The following is a 16,654-nucleotide window of genomic DNA, read 5'->3' as shown; positions in this document are numbered from 1 at the left end:
CCTCCTGATTCACTTCCATCCCATCTCTATTCTTCTGACTTTTGCAATAAACTGTCATCTTTTTTCACCACAAAAATCCAACACATTCACCAGCAACTTACTCCGTCAGTCATAAGCCCACCCATTCCACCCTCATTTACTCCAACCCATCCATTTTCAACATTTACCCCTCCCTCTGTTAACCAAATTTCCACTCTTATCCAGAAATCAAATACCTCCTATTGTCAACTAGACCCTCTCCCCACTTCTCTTGTCAAAGCTTCCATTCCTGTTCTTTCCCCCCTCATCACTAATATTATTCATGCCTCCCTCACTTCTGGTACTGTACCCCCCTCTCTGAAAACTGCTGCTGTCACTCCCATACTCAAGAAACCCGGTTCCGATCCCACTGACCTCAATAACTTCCGCCCCATCTCAAACCTTCCATTCATCTCCAAACTTCTTGAAAAAACTGTCGCTGCTCAACTCCAAACCCACCTTTCCTCCAATGACCTTTATGAACAATTTCAATCTGGCTTTCGCTCCCTCCATAGTACTGAAACGGCCCTTCTCAAAATCACCAATGACCTCCTCCTTTCTGCTGACTCCGGTTCACTATCCATCCTCCTTCTGCTTGATCTCAGTGCAGCCTTTGACACCATCTCGCATTCCATCCTTCTGGACAGACTCTTCTCTATCGGCATCACTGGCATTCCCCTCACCTGGTTCCGTTCCTACCTTTCCGACCGCTCCCAGTTTATTCAGCTAAAGTCCTTCACCTCTCATCCTTTTCCGGTCACTTCTGGTGTTCCTCAGGGTTCTGTCCTTGGTCCCTTGCTTTTTCTGATCTATCTTCTCCCCCTTGGTCACATCTTCAGGAAACACAATATTCATTTTCATTGCTACGCGGATGACACCCAGCTCTACATCTCCAGTAAACCCAACAGCACACTCCCACCCTCCTCCCTAACCAACTGCCTTCATGAAATAAAGTCTTGGTTCACCTCAAACTTCCTCAAACTTAACAGCAATAAAACTGAACTTCTACTCACTGGCACAAAGTCCACCTTAAGTAAAATAAAAACTTTTCAATTTTCATCGACGGCTCCTCCATCTCCCCCTCCCCTCAGGTAAAGAGTCTGGGTGTCATCCTAGACAGCACCCTCAGCTTCACTGCACACATCAATAACATCACCCGCTCAGCCTACTTCCACCTTAGGAACATTCACCGCCTCCGCCCTTCTCTCACTCCTCTTTCCACTGCCGTTCTTGTCCATAGCCTTGTCACTTCTCGAATCGACTACTGCAACTCCCTCCTGTTTGGTCTCCCTCAAAAAACCCTCCATAAACTTCAACTTGTTCAGAATTCTGCTGCACGCATCATCACTCACACACCCTCTATCAAGCACATCACCCCAGTCCTCCAACAGCTCCACTGGCTCCCCATCACACACCGCATCCACTACAAAATACTGCTCCTCACTTTCAAAGCCATCCATAACCTCGCCCCTCCATACCTGACTGACCTCATTCATATTGCCACACCTGTCCGCTCTCTCCGCTCCTCCTCCTCTCTCCATCTCATTGTCCCGCCAGCCCGCCTCGTCACCATGGGGAGTAGGGCCTTCAGCCGCTCTGCTCCCCAGCTCTGGAACACTCTCCACCCTGACCTCCGCAACTCTGACTCACTCCCACACTTCAAATCCACACTCAAAACTCATCTGTTTAGACAAGCCTACTTACTCTGACAACTACTGCATTATCCTCCTGTACTGTTTTTAATTGATGTATTTTAACCTGTTGTTATGCTAGTTTTTACCCTAGTTAGTTTTTAGTTTGTTCTAATGCACCTTTTTGTAAGGCGACCTTGAGTGTCCAGAAAGGCGCCAAATAAATAAAATGTATTATTAAAAAGACAGTAATCACAAAACTTACCATGCTTTTACCTCAGTATTGGCAATTTTAAAGTGATATTTGTTGTAAATGCATAATAACCACAACACTTATCATGCTTTTAATGCCTAATAATGTAAAATCCAATATTTGTAAGGTAAATCAGTACTTTTTCCTTTAAATAATCCTATATATTATACTTAATGATATTTTATTTTCTCTTTTTTCAGCTGAAAAGACCAAAAGGGCCTTTTCGGACTCAGTCAGTCCATTATTGTTTGAGGAGAAGTAAACGGAGGAGACGGACAGCTGCAAAGGCAAATATTCACAATGGTATGAATGTGTTGGTTTTAACCCTAAATCAAACATTTTATCAAGCATTTGTTGTTTCTTAAACCTTTTCTTACAAAACCCATAGCCCAATCAGTACGAACATAGTCTCAAAGTCTTAATAATTCACAAGGTTTAACAAGTTGTCAAATTCGTACGATACTCATTCATATTTGTATACTCGTACATAATCCTGCAGCTTTTACTCCTAGTGCTGTCATTGGCTACTGCCTGTACATATTTATCGCCAGTTGCGCACCTTCTTGGAAAGTAGTCGGATGTACCACACACTGTCAGAAAGTTTATATTAATTGCATTGTATTCATCAAAATTACAAATTGGACCCTGTCTGCTCATGTTCATGACAGGGAGCTCAGACTTACGCAGGGCACTGAAAGACAGCCGAGGTGGCGTAATTAGACTGGGGACCCCATTCATCTTCACGACGTAACTTGTAGTGACCACGAAAGGGAACGTCTCGGTTACGTGTGTAACCCTCGTTCCCTGAGTAGGGAACTCAGCCACTACTTGCGTTACGTCTCCCTGCCACTTACGCTGTACCGCTGGAACACCGGAGTTCAGTCTCGGCTCCTCAGCGAGAAAACATAACTACATGTTGCCAGAGTACTTCCTTATATACCCACGCGGTGGGGCGGAGTTACTTATGCAAATTCTGCAGATCCATGGCATTTTCTTGCTATTGGCTCGTTTTGTATTCTCGAAGGTGAGAGGCTTTCTAAGTGAACATGGACATGACAGATATAATGCAGTGACTGAACAGAGCTAATCTGATTAATATTGACAAACAGAAAATACATTACATCAAACATTATTATGAAAGCGTATTTACGACTACTTACCAACATCTGGCACACGTGAACTGATGCCAAATATGATTTCCTACTGATAAAATTTGCGTCTGCTGTTGAAGCCGCAGGTTTCCCATTGAAAGCAAGTTCCAAATTCTTCATAAAGTGACGCCGGGGGCTCTTGACCATGGTTCAGTTTTTGACGCCTTGGGAGTGAGAATGGGTTGGCATTTGATGAAGAGGATGTAATTCTGAACTGCTCTGTATTTGAGTTCTTCGCTGATGAAATCCCCAAAGGAAACTTCTCTCTCTGAAGAGAACCAGGTGAGTAACAAATAAATTATACTGTAAATGTCTTATTTTATAAAATGGAACTTTTAATGGCAGCAGTTATAATTGTGATTGTCTCTTTTAGTTTATTTGTACAATACATTTTATAATATATAGTTTAAAAACATCTTAAAAGTATCTTACAACCCCAATAGCCAAAATAGTAGTTTCATTTTCTTTCCTTTTTTCCATATATTATTTGCATGTTAAAAACATTCAATATTTTTACACACACACACACACACACACACACACACACACACACACACACACACACACACACACACACACACACACACACACACACACACACACACACACACACACACACACACACACACACACACTTTTTACATTTCATGTGGGGTCAGTGTTATGTGACTCAGTGAGTTAAACACTTCAATTACTAATTGAACTATGTGTAAAACTGACAGGCCTAATTTCAATATCTGATCACATTTTCTTATCATTGTTTGCGGATCAAAAATACAGAGAAATCAACAATATTCACTGAACCTGGATATAAAGTTTTTTCCATCATTGCTTCAATAAATGTTTTGGTGCAATTTGGTTAGTTTCAGTGGTGTAGTCTAGTTTTTTGTAGTGAGTATACTGTAATATACCCCCCCCCCCCCCCCCCGCACCACCACATAAGCACCACCACACTCACTAATGCATACATATGCATCGACATGTAATTGAGAGCATTATGAAATATTAATTGTTATCAACATGTCAATTTATTATAAGCAACACAAGACTTTAACAGCCAATGACATTTACAGCTGGGGAGACTTGACTGATTTTATACTGTTTAGTGTTAATCGCCATCTAACTCAGCCAGTTAAAGGTGGTATCAGTGATTTCAGGCCCAAAAATATTTTACTCAAAACCAAAACAAATAGTGTTCCAACCAATCACCGACAGGGGGAGGGTGTTGTGAGGTTTTGTGCTCGTGCACGGCTGCACGCGAAGTCAGAGCTGAAGAAAAAGCTGGCTCAAAACCTCACAACACCCTCCCCCTGTCGGTGATTGGTTGGAACACTATTTGTTTTGGTTTTGAGTGTTTGGCTAAACCATTTGTTTTTGTGTGCAGATCTCAGAGCCTAGGCTGCCTACAGAGACGCGGTTTTTTGACGGCATGCTTATGGGGCGGGCAGCTAGCGGATTGTTAGGAGAGATTAGATGAATGTGATAAAAATATTTTTGGGCCTGAAATCACTGATACCACCTTTAAGAGCTACATTTAGCCTTAGATGTTATATGAATATGGTCCCTGAAGCACAGGTTTTATCAGCTGACAATTAAAAAAAAATGTTAAAAAAAATTGTAAACATTATAGGCACAAATACAAATTTACTTTTAGAAATGGTGTTTTTGAATAAAAATGGTGTTATTGTTTGGGCAAGTTTACTGTTTAAATTAAAACATGTATGAAAACTTGTGTGATATTCCCTTAAAATAACGTTTTAATAGATTTTATTATTATTATTATTATTTAAAAATTCATTTTACTGTGCAATTTCTTTCTAATTTCTTTGAGTTAGACCGAACTTTTATTTTGGTGGGTTGTAGACATTTGAGTTTCTGTGTGTTTTAATAAACTATTATTATTATTAGGCCTACTTGAAGTATACTCTACTGTGCAATAGTAATATATTTCTGTTATAATTTCTTCAAGTTATACCGAACTTATATTATGACAGGTTGTCGTAAAGACATTACAGTTTCTGTCTGTATATGATACGAATGAATGACGATAGTTTTATCAAATGAAATGGTGAAATTCTCGTGAAGTGACTCTCATAGCAGCTCTGTGATGAAGTGCACATGTGTAGCCTACATCATGTCTCAATACAGTGAAACGCTGAAAACACCACGAGCGTGAGTCACGCGTGCTTCAGTGTGTGTGTGTGTGTGTGTGTGTGTGTGTGTGTGTGTGTGTGTAGTGGAGCACACATTGAGCCCTCATTCCCAGAGACACGTAGAACAATTGCAGTCTCTTTTTACTTTAATATTCACAGACACTAGTCTAGATTTGATTCATTGTACAGACCTACTTTTGATTTATTCATTCAAAAATAGCCAAATTCCGTGACGTTCCGCTTAGCAAGCTCCATTTGTGACTGGATTCCGCGATTCGATCCGTATCGCTTCGCAAACACAGACGGGGTGAATTTATGAATGAAAGTGAAAGTTCTGACACAAAACGAAGTTGTTACGTATCCTCACGATTTTTTAAGTGGGTATACGGAAATCCTTGGCCTTTTCTAGTGGGTATACGGCGTATACCTGCGTATCACGTAGACTACACCACTGGTTAGTTTGTCTGGTTGCATGTCTCATGATTGCACATTTTTAAACTTCTTTATAAAAAATAAATTCACTCTAAAACACCCTTTTACCTCCAAATAATTTGAGTGGTTTAATTTTGTAGATGTGCACAAAACAGAGTAGTCGTTTGGTAACTTTTATGATGAACTCACTTTAATATTTGCATATGATTTAGCAGTTTATTGTCATAAATATCAAAAATCTAAAAGGTGTGCATCATACATGAGACCTGGGTGAACAATGTACAGTTGGTTTTATGAATGTAAGTCATTGTCTTCAAATGCTATTGAAGTTAGAAACGTTTATGCCAATGTCGCATGTAATTTTGAGACGGTCCCTAAATATGCGTGCGACAAAAAAGAATAAGAATGCGCTTCATGTGTCTTTCACTTACAACGTACCCATGTCTTAATGCCAAAGACCGCACTATATCTTTATATGACATTCCTAATTTAAAGTAAAATGTTATTTCTTCTGTCATCTCCATCTCTGCTGTAGCCCAGTCTATGCTATGGTACGGTTACAGTATTGGCAGCTGTGGCTCCCTCATCTCGTGGCCACGACAAATAGATGTCGTTCTCTCACAATATGAAGTCGTGGCCACGAGAAAAATATATCGTTCCCTCAACATATGATCTCGAGGCCACGACTTTGCATCGCGTGGCCACGACATAATGATGTCGTTACCTCAACAAAATGATCTCGTGGCCACGACTTAATATGACGTTCCCACGAGATATTATGACGTTCCCACGACTTAATATCACGTTCCCACGAGTTAATATGTTGTGGCCACGACAAAAATAAGTGAACCGAACATGTCCCCTCGTTGTGGCCACGACAAAAATAAGTGAACCGAACATGTCCCCTCCCGGTCACCGTACCGTAGAAAACAGATGAAGATGAAGATATTCTGGTTCTGCTCTACCAAAACGAGGCTTTACCAGATTCATCAGATGAGCGGTACAGAGACAGAGTTGAGTTCTTCACTGATGAAATCCCCAAAGGAAACTTCTCTCTCAGACTAAAGAGTGTCAGAACTGAGGACAAAGGAGTTTACATGTGTCAAGTGTTTGCTGGAGGACTTTCAGCCAATGCAACTGTAGTACTGGAGAGACTGGGTGAGTTTTAAAAAAGAAAATTGAGTTTAATATGTCAGTGAAAGTGAGTTTCATGATTGTTTTGGTTGTTGTTTTGTATGTTTTGTTTGTTTTTGGCGCAGGTTCTGGTATGTATACAGTTCTATAAATCTAAACTTTTGTGCGTACATAAAATTGGCCTTGTACTCATTCTTATAGGATAAAATCTACTTTGGTCCCTGGTGTTTAACCTGCTTTCACTGTGAACACTTTTGTATGTGTTACCAGTCACTTAGAACCACAAAACCTGTAAAAAAAAAATATGTTTGTTAATTAATATACAGGGACTTTTCCACAATGCTGTTCCTCTTTGTTCAGAAGCTGATGTCCTGTGTTTTTGCAGGTTTCTCTGTTTCACACATAATGGTGTTTATTCTCTGCATTGCTGCGTCTGTATCTGCACTCCTGCCCTGCTGTTTAATCTACTGCAGATGTTGCAATTTCTCAAATGCTAAGTGTCAAGTGATTCAATACAACTGTGGTGAGTAGTCCCGGCAATACACAAATGGTATTCTAAAGAATATTAATGCTTGCATTTTAATGCATTGTATTTTTAGGGCTTGCATTTTTATGGGCTGAAATTCAACATGGTTGAATATTTAAGCTGTGAATATTTAAATTCAAAACATTTCACACACATTTTCATTTAAAAAAATTGAATAATCCATATTCACCTTGCAGATTTCACTTCCAAAATGTTCATTCTGTTTAAAATACAACCTATAATATTTGACAGGCAATTTTCAGTCCATTTTATTTCGCCTTACAAATTTGCTTCCACAAATTCAGTGGTTCAGATTCGACAGCAAATTCGACATGTGACATCTGGGAATGGCAGGAATAGCAGTAGATTACCGATTAATAATCTCCATAGCTGTTCGTCGACCTCACCAGCAGGAGGTGCAAGCGGCTGTTGACGAAGACCAGAGCAACGGGTGATGGAGTCATTCATTCATAAAAACAGATTTACAGGAATGGAGCAAGCGGACAGTATGTGTGATGTTTATCAGGGCCAGTATATATATATATATATTGTGGCCGGGCGGGGAACGACACGACAAAACAAAGACTGCAGTGAGCCCCGGAGGGTGAGTTTATTTGACAATGTGATGGAAAAACAACAATACGGGTGAGTGAGGCGACGACGTCGTCAGTGCTCGGTGCTGGGTGAGTCCTTCCTTCTCAGGTGCTTTCCTAGTGACAGTTGCCAGAGAGGGGTGGGTGCGGGAATGCGCGATCACCCCGGCGAGTGGGTCCAGGAAGTGGATAACCAATCGGTCACGGCGAGTCTGGGGAAAGAGCGATACAGAGATTCGGTAAGTCTTACACCTCATTGGAGATACTTCTCTCCCGTCTGTGCTGAGCTGTCTGCTTATATTGGGGTTTGTGCCGTGAGCGATTGGTCCGAGGTGAGTGACTCCAGGTGCTGCTTGTGTGTTGCCAGGGCGACGCTGATTGTTCCTCGGGACTCCCGCCACACCCCCCCCTCCCAAGCGACGTCCTGGTCCTGGAGGTGGACACAAAAAGGGGAGACAGGGGGTGGGAGGGGAGTGACCCCTGACAGACCTGAATACGCTGCCCAGGACCGAGAGAGTCCGTCTGCGTTGGTGTTGCTGGAGCCGGCCCGATGGCGCACATCAAAGTGGAAGTCCTGGAGCGAGAGGAACCACCTTGTGACCCGAGCATTCGTATCCTTAGCACGGGCCATCCACTGCAGAGGAGCATGGTCTGTAAAGAGAGTGAAATATCGGCCCAACAAATAATACCTCAGCTCCAGGACTGCCCACTTGATGGCGAGAGCTTCCTTTTCTACGGCTGCGTATTTTCTCTCGGCCTGGGACAGCTTACGGCTGATATATACCACCGGATGCTCCTCTCCCTCCTGTATTTGGGAGAGCACGGCCCCCAGACCCGTGTCCGAAGCATCCGTTTGGAGCAGGAAGGGACAGCTGAAGTCCGGAGCACGTAACACGGGTTCTGTTGTCAGGGCCTGTTTGATGTGTTGAAAGGCTTGTTCGGCCTCCTTAGTCCAGCGGACCCGTTCCGGCTGTCCCTTCCTGGTCAGGTCCGTCAGGGGGGCTGCTATAGAGGAGAAACTGGGGATAAAGCACCGGTAATACCCCGCCAACCCCAAGAACGCACGTACCTGGGTTTTGTTGAGGGGTTTTGGGGCGTCCAGGATTGCTTTGACTTTGTTTTCCTGCGGCTTGACAAGTCCTCTTCCTACTGAGAAACCCAGGTACCTTGCTTCGTTCATGGCTAGGTGGCATTTTCGGGGGTTGGCGGTTAGTCCAGCCCGACGGAGCTCGGACAGCACCCTCCGGAGCCGCTCCAAATGGTCCTCCCATGCCTCCGAGTGGATTACCACGTCGTCGATGTAGGCAGCTGCGTAGGTTTGGTGAGGGCGGAGAACCACGTCCATTAGACGTTGAAACGTTGCTGGGGCTCCGTGCAGGCCAAAGGGAAGGGTCCGGTACTGCCAGTGGCCAGAGGGTGTCGAGAAGGCCGTTTTGGGCCTGGCTTCTGTGGAGAGGGGAACTTGCCAATAGCCTTTAGTAAGGTCGAGCGTTGTGATGTACCGGGCCCTTCCCAGGCGTTCCAGGAGTTCATCCACTCGGGGCATGGGGTAGCTGTCGAAATCGGAGATCTCATTTAGGCGCCGGTAGTCATTACAGAAGCGTAGGGTGCCGTCCGGCTTAGGCACCAGAACTATCGGGCTGGACCATGGGCTCCGGGACGGTTCAATTACCCCCAGTTTGAGCATCTTCTGTATCTCCTCCTCTATAGCCTGCCGGCGGGCCTCTGGGATTCGATAGGGCCGTTGCCGGATGACGACGCCCGGAGGAGTGTGGATGTCATGGGAAAGGACGTTAGTCTGGCCGGGGGTGTCAGAGAAGATGTCCTGGAACTGACCGACCAGGTGCCGTAGCTCTGCCTTTTGGGCGGCGGAGAGGTTAGGGTTGGTGTCCACAACCGCGGGCTCTTGGACGGTGAGGGCGGCTGTTCGGTCCTGGTCCCCGACCCACCTCTTCAATAAGTTGACATGATATAGCTGTACTGTTTGTCGACGGCCAGGCTGTCTTACCCTGTAATTAACTGGGCCGACTCGTTCTTCTATGGTGTAGGGGCCTTGCCACTGAGCCAGGAACTTGCATGCTGCATTGGGGACCAGGACCATCACTCTGTCTCCTGGTTGAAATTCCCGCGGTTGGGCCGCCCGGTTGTAGAGGCGTTGCTGGGCTTGTTGGGACTTCACCAGGTGTTCCCGGACTAATGGCATGACCCGGTCGATCTTACCCCTCATGTCCTGAACATGTTCGATGACGGTTCGGAATACTGCCGGCTGCTGTTCCCAGGCTTCTCGGGCTACGTCGAGGAGACCGCGGGGTTGTCGTCCAAACAGAAGTTCGAATGGGGTGAAGCCCGTGGATGCTTGTGGTACCTCTCGGATGCCAAACAGGACATAGGGAAGGAGTAGGTCCCAGTCCTTTTTGTCTTCTGCAGTCACCCTTCGTAACATCTGCTTCAACGTCTGATTAAACCTCTCGACGAGCCCGTCGGTCTGAGGGTGGTAGACTGATGTTCTCACTTGTTTTACCTTCAGCAGCCGGCAGAGGTCAGCCATTAGCCGGGACATAAATGGGGTTCCCTGGTCGGTCAGTATCTCTGACGGTAGACCCACCCGGCTGAAGAGCAGGAACAGCTCACGAGCGATGGCTTTGGCGGTGGCTTGGCGAAGGGGAACTGCTTCCGGGTACCGGGTGGCATAATCAACGATGACCAGAATGTGTTCGTGCCCCCGGCCAGACCTCGGCAACGGCCCCACGAGGTCCATCCCAATCCGCTCAAAGGGCACCCCAATGATGGGTAAGGGAATTAACGGGCTGGGGGGAGGTTTCCGGGGAGACGTCCGTTGGCACATGGGACAGGCTTGGCAGAACCTCTTTACTTCTGCTTCGAGCCCCGGCCAGTGGAACCTGTCTCGAATGCGTTGGGTTGTATTCTGGGCCCCTAGGTGGCCGGCCATGGGGTGAGAGTGAGCTAACTCGAGGACCGTATCCGTCTTGCTCTTTGGGACCACCAGAAGATGTTTAACCTCCCCCCGCCGTTCCGCGACACAGTACAGCAGACCGTTTTGGACAACGAAATAAGGGAGAGGATGAGGAGCTGGAAGGACCTCCTGGCCCTCTAGGAGGCGTACTTGTCGCCAGCAGTGTTTTAGTCTGTCATCCTCCTTTTGGGCTTTCCCAAAATCTCCCCCTCCTGTAACCTGCTGGAATACATTATGGAAGAGATTAGTGTTATGAGCGGGGGACTCACCGTCTCTTCCACTGTCGGACGTCAGCAGGCTGGAACGGCTCTCCGACCCCCCCCCCGGTTGGTGACGTGGACGCCGACGCGGACGAGCGGGCTGTGTGGCCACGGCTAAAGCGGCTTCCAACCCCGGCCAGTCTCGTCCCAATAGCAGAGGCACGGGTAGGTCTTTCAGGACACCAACTTCGAGAGTCCAGGCTTTCCCCCCTTTATGGAAGGTAAGCATGTTAGTAAATACCTGGCGGGTGTCCCCGTGGACACAGGTAATGGGCATCTTTGACTTGAAGTTTGGCTGGGGTTCTAGCGTGCTGGGCCTGGCGAGGGAGACCGCGCTTCCTGAGTCCAGCAGGGCTCGATATCGTCGGCCCTGGACCTTCACGGTGGTCGTGGGTGCTCCTCGGGGGGTCTTTCGGTGAAGCACACAACCTGCCATCCACGCTTTGGTCGGCAGGGAGGGCGGATCGGTGGGCATCGGCACGTCGTGAGGGCTGGACGGTCTGTGCACTGGTCGAGGGGGGCCCTCCGGCGGCCGTCGCTCTTGGATCACCCTCCGGGGAAAAGGCGACGCTCGCTCCCCAGCCTCTCGGTGGTAAGTAGCGTCCGCCAGTTCGACAGCTTCAATGAGTTCACCGATGTTCTTGGGACCCCTCATGCCGGCAGCCTGTCTCATCGAGCGCGGCAGCGTTCTCAGCATTCGGTCGACTACTACCCGTTCGGCGACTTGAGCAGGTGATGGCGAGTCCTCTAAGAGCCAGTGTTCGGCCAACCGCATCAGATCGGCGGCCTGGGCGCGCACGGGCAACCGGGCTTTAAACTCCCAGTCATGGAAACGCTGGGCTGCGGTGGTCGCTGATAGTCCAAGCCGACCTAAAATCTCTCTTTTTAATTCATTATAGTTATTTTGAGAGGCGGCTGGTAATGAAAAATACGCCCGTTGGGCCTCACCCGTGAGCAACGGTGCCAGTGCTGTAGCCCAATTACCTCTCGCCCAGCCCTCTGTGCGGGCGACCGACTCAAACATTTTGAGGTAGGCCTCGATGTCATCGTCGGCGGTTAGTTTGGGTAGCAGTCGAGCGGCGGTAACGCGTGGATCCGGTAAGGGAATGTTTTGAGCGGGCGGCAGGCGTAAGTCTGCTAAATATCCTTGAATTTGTCCATGTTGTTCCGTCAGAAGCTCAAAACATTGTTGCTGGCGGACACTAACCTGTGTTAGTTGTGTAACTAGATCCTCCATGCTGCTGGGGAGGAGCGTGCCTGAAAAGAAACAAAACCGAAAGTAAACAGTGGGGAACAAAGGATCGTCTTGTTCGGCGGCGTTCTCAGGCCCGTTTCATGCCCGCATTCTCCACCACCTTGTGGCCGGGCGGGGAACGACACGACAAAACAAAGACTGCAGTGAGCCCCGGAGGGTGAGTTTATTTGACAATGTGATGGAAAAACAACAATACGGGTGAGTGAGGCGACGACGTCGTCAGTGCTCGGTGCTGGGTGAGTCCTTCCTTCTCAGGTGCTTTCCTAGTGACAGTTGCCAGAGAGGGGTGGGTGCGGGAATGCGCGATCACCCCGGCGAGTGGGTCCAGGAAGTGGATAACCAATCGGTCACGGCGAGTCTGGGGAAAGAGCGATACAGAGATTCGGTAAGTCTTACACCTCATTGGAGATACTTCTCTCCCGTCTGTGCTGAGCTGTCTGCTTATATTGGGGTTTGTGCCGTGAGCGATTGGTCCGAGGTGAGTGACTCCAGGTGCTGCTTGTGTGTTGCCAGGGCGACGCTGATTGTTCCTCGGGACTCCCGCCACAATATATATATGGAAAAGCTGATAAAGACACAAAGGGCCCTATTTGAACAATCTGAAATGCAAGTATCAAACGCGAAATGCAAGTAACTTTGTAGGCGGATCTCACTATTATACCGGCGGGAAAAATGACTTAAACGCAAATCTAAAATGGGTTGGTCTGAAGTAGCTACATTACTCATAGGTGTGGTTTGGGCGTAACGTGAAATAAACCAATCAGATCATCATCTCACATTCCTTTTAAGAGCAGGCGCGCTAGTTCCATGGCGGCTTGCTATTATAACGGCGGATTTGCCAGGCGCACGCCAGGAGCGGTTCACAGCCGAGGAGACCGACGTTCTCGTCAGGGCTGTAAAAGACAGAGAAGTGACATTGTATGGGGATGGGAGAAACGCATCCAAATTAGCTTCGGTTAAACAGGTGTATAATAATTTTGGTAAATGTGTAAGCTAGATTTATGCCTATTTTTTCACATCTTCATGGACACCGCAATGATTTCCCTCGTGTGGAATATTTTTCCTTGTAATGTGTGGTTTGCAAATGTGTGGTTTGCAATTGCAAAAATGTCAACTGCTGCTTTTGTGTATATGAGAGAAGCAAAGTGTATGCGCATTGTGCTAATTTACCGACGTGCGTCTGTCGAGGGAAAAGTCAGCTGTACGTCGGGTGCAAAATAGGAATGATACATGCGTCGGTGTACAAAGACAATTGCACTGGGTGCAAGATAGGGCCCAAAAGCTGTGTTTGAAAATTGCCTGTCGAATATCATAGGTTGTATTTTAAACAGAATGAACATTTTGGATGCAAAATCTGCAATGTGAATATGAATTATTGAATTTTTGATAATGAAAATATGTGTGAAATGTTTTGAATTGAAATATTCACAGCTTAAATATTCAACCATGTTGAATTTCAGCCCATACAAATGCAAGCCCTAAAAATACAATGCATTAAAATGCAAGTACGGCTAAGGAAATACCTATTTTTTTCAATAAGTGCAATTCAACGAGCTTTTTGTTTCAAAAACATTTGTCATTATTTTACTTCCATATTGGAGCCCCCTACACTTAAGTGAGTGGAATGCACTGTCTCAAATATTTCCCTGTCCTAATTACAGTGGAACGTACATGCGCATGTGTGTTGCTGCCATAAAGCAGTCTGCCCTTTTCGCGGAATTTCGTACCCTCTCAACAAACTTGCATACTCCCAGAACAGACATTTGAGGGGAAGTATAAGGAAAAGAAACAGAAACCATTCTCCTTATTCATCAGAATGATTTTGAAACTGATATTTCAAAGTTAACTTATAGTACACACAGTTGCTTTAAGTACATTAGACAAGAGGTCTTAATGCAAATGAAAACTGTTTAGATTTGTTAGTGTTATGTAATGTATACAAGTTTGTTGTACTTGATAATGTTATTTTTGAAAAAAAAATTTTTAAATGCATCCACATGCCCAGGTCCCAACATGCATCTCGGTTCAAATGGGCAATTATATATTTTTTACTTTTTTGTATTAAGGAATGATTCTAGATGCTTTTCCCTTGCATGGAACAAATCGTTACAAACCAAAGTGATGATGTTATGTAGTACATTACGCTAGCTAACTCATTAAAAGTCATACATCAATATATAATACTATGTCAATAAATGTACTTTTGCAGCTAGTCTGGGAGCTTTTACCATTCTGTTTTTGTCTTTGTGTACATAACCTCTCACCATATTATGGTAAACCTATTATCTTCTGCTTTCTTACATCACAGGCTGAATTATTTTTGTTTCATTAATTTAAAAAAATTGTCCTAAAAACTGAAATAGCTGATCATCCACCATAGCTTACTTGCTCCACAGCATCATCAAGGCAACAACTGACGTATTTGTTGCAACTAGACTCAGACTAAGACAGTAAACTGATACCCCGTTCTGTTTCTGACATACTTTCGCTTCAACGTGTGCAATGTAGAAACGCAAGCTGCATCCGGAATTACATACTGAGTATGTACTACATTTGAACTTACTTCACGACATTTAAAAAGTATGTTATACAATAGTATGAATATGGATAGTGTGAATGAAATTCGGACGTACTACATCCGCCATGATGTTACTGTCATGTGACCTACCAGCGTCAGTTGCGTTGCTTCACTTTCATTCCTAAATCCTCTTCCATGGCTTCATGGGATAGTAAAGTGTCCATAGAATGCGCACTTCAGAATCTCAGCGGAAGTAGTAGGTAATCTGGGTACTTTTTGCCTACTGTTTTTTGAATACTGTGAATTTGTTGGGACCAGGGCCCTTGGTCCTCACCACCTCTGCATGGAGGAAATGTGTAATGTAATTGTAGTGATTCTGACAGATCAATTTAGCTCAAAAGGAATTATTGATTAATTTACAGGAAATTCGAAAGAATCACTTATTACGACTGAGCAAATGATCATTACCGGCCGTAACTATCAGCTCTGCAGCGGATATAAATATCCAAACTAATAGTGAAACACTATTTATTAGCAAGGTAACTTAGATCAGCAGTTTAAGACATTAAATTCGTAAGCACATAACACAAGTAACACTTCTCTTTAAAATACAAACAAGACTTTATTGATTATTCTAACACATAAAACTAATATCTAACACAAACACACACACACACACACACACACACACACACACACACACACATTCATACGAGTTGCAGAAAGAAAGAGAGTGAGGAAAGAATGAGTTTTAAGAGTGAAATGATGAAATCTAAAGATTCTATATAAGACATGACCTGAGCGAACCATCAATCATTAATTTAACCCTTCTATCATTTCTTAGGTGGGTTATTAAATCTATATCAATACACCAGTTCAGCTTAAGAGTCTGGAGGCTACTTGCTTGTTTCCTTTTTGGGGATTCCCTTTTGTCTGCGAAAAAAGGGGTTTCCTGGGTTCATTGGCTCAGCCAACTTGGCTGGCGTCTGTTCGTGCCTGGATAGATGTCTGGGGCGGCCAATCACGTGGTGTGATGGCGGATGGATGGAAAGTCTTTGAAGCAGGCTTTGCAATCGAATCGTGGACCGAAACTTTGCCGCAAAACTTAACTTAGAACCGAGACTCACAACGGAAAAAAAAAGAAAACTAAGAAAAGAAAGAAAATTGAGACGAGAGTCGTAAGATGGCTTGAATGAGGCTGTTTAACCCATTTTCTTCTGATCTTAATTTGGGTTCTTTCGTCTCTGCTCGTCTACATGGTTACTTGTCTGTCTGGTTACTCCGTCATGGCTTCTCCATGATCGTTTTTGACTCTACTCTTCTTTTCTTCTCTTCCCCCAAAACTTTGTTCGGGTCCTAAGATTTTAAACTCAAATGTTTGTCCAGCCTCCTGGATGAGTTCTGACCAATTAGACACTCTTTATTTGAGAGGTGGCATTTTCTTCACTTCTCATCGTAAATCATGCGTTATCTGTGATCTCCTTACTCTCTAGCTCTAGGAGAGAGAAAAGAGGCCACAGTTTAGACATCATTACACTGTAAAAAATGAATCATGAGTCTTGTAATTTTCATTAAAAAAATTGAGGTGATCATTAAAAATATTATGTATATTTCATTAAGAAAATTGTGGTTCCGTGTTTATTAGAAAATATTGAGAACATTTCACTAATAAAACCAAGAGATGCATTTTCCTATTTTTTTTTAAGGAAACATACACAATTTTAAGGCTTGAATTGAGGAACTGACAAACCTCATA

The sequence above is a fragment of the Leuciscus leuciscus genome (genome assembly GCF_965113295.1).
Source record: "Leuciscus leuciscus genome assembly, chromosome: 1".
Lineage (NCBI taxonomy): Eukaryota > Metazoa > Chordata > Actinopteri > Cypriniformes > Leuciscidae > Leuciscus > Leuciscus leuciscus.
The sequence above is the reverse complement of the archived record's forward strand: the minus strand, read 5'-3'. Positions refer to the sequence as shown.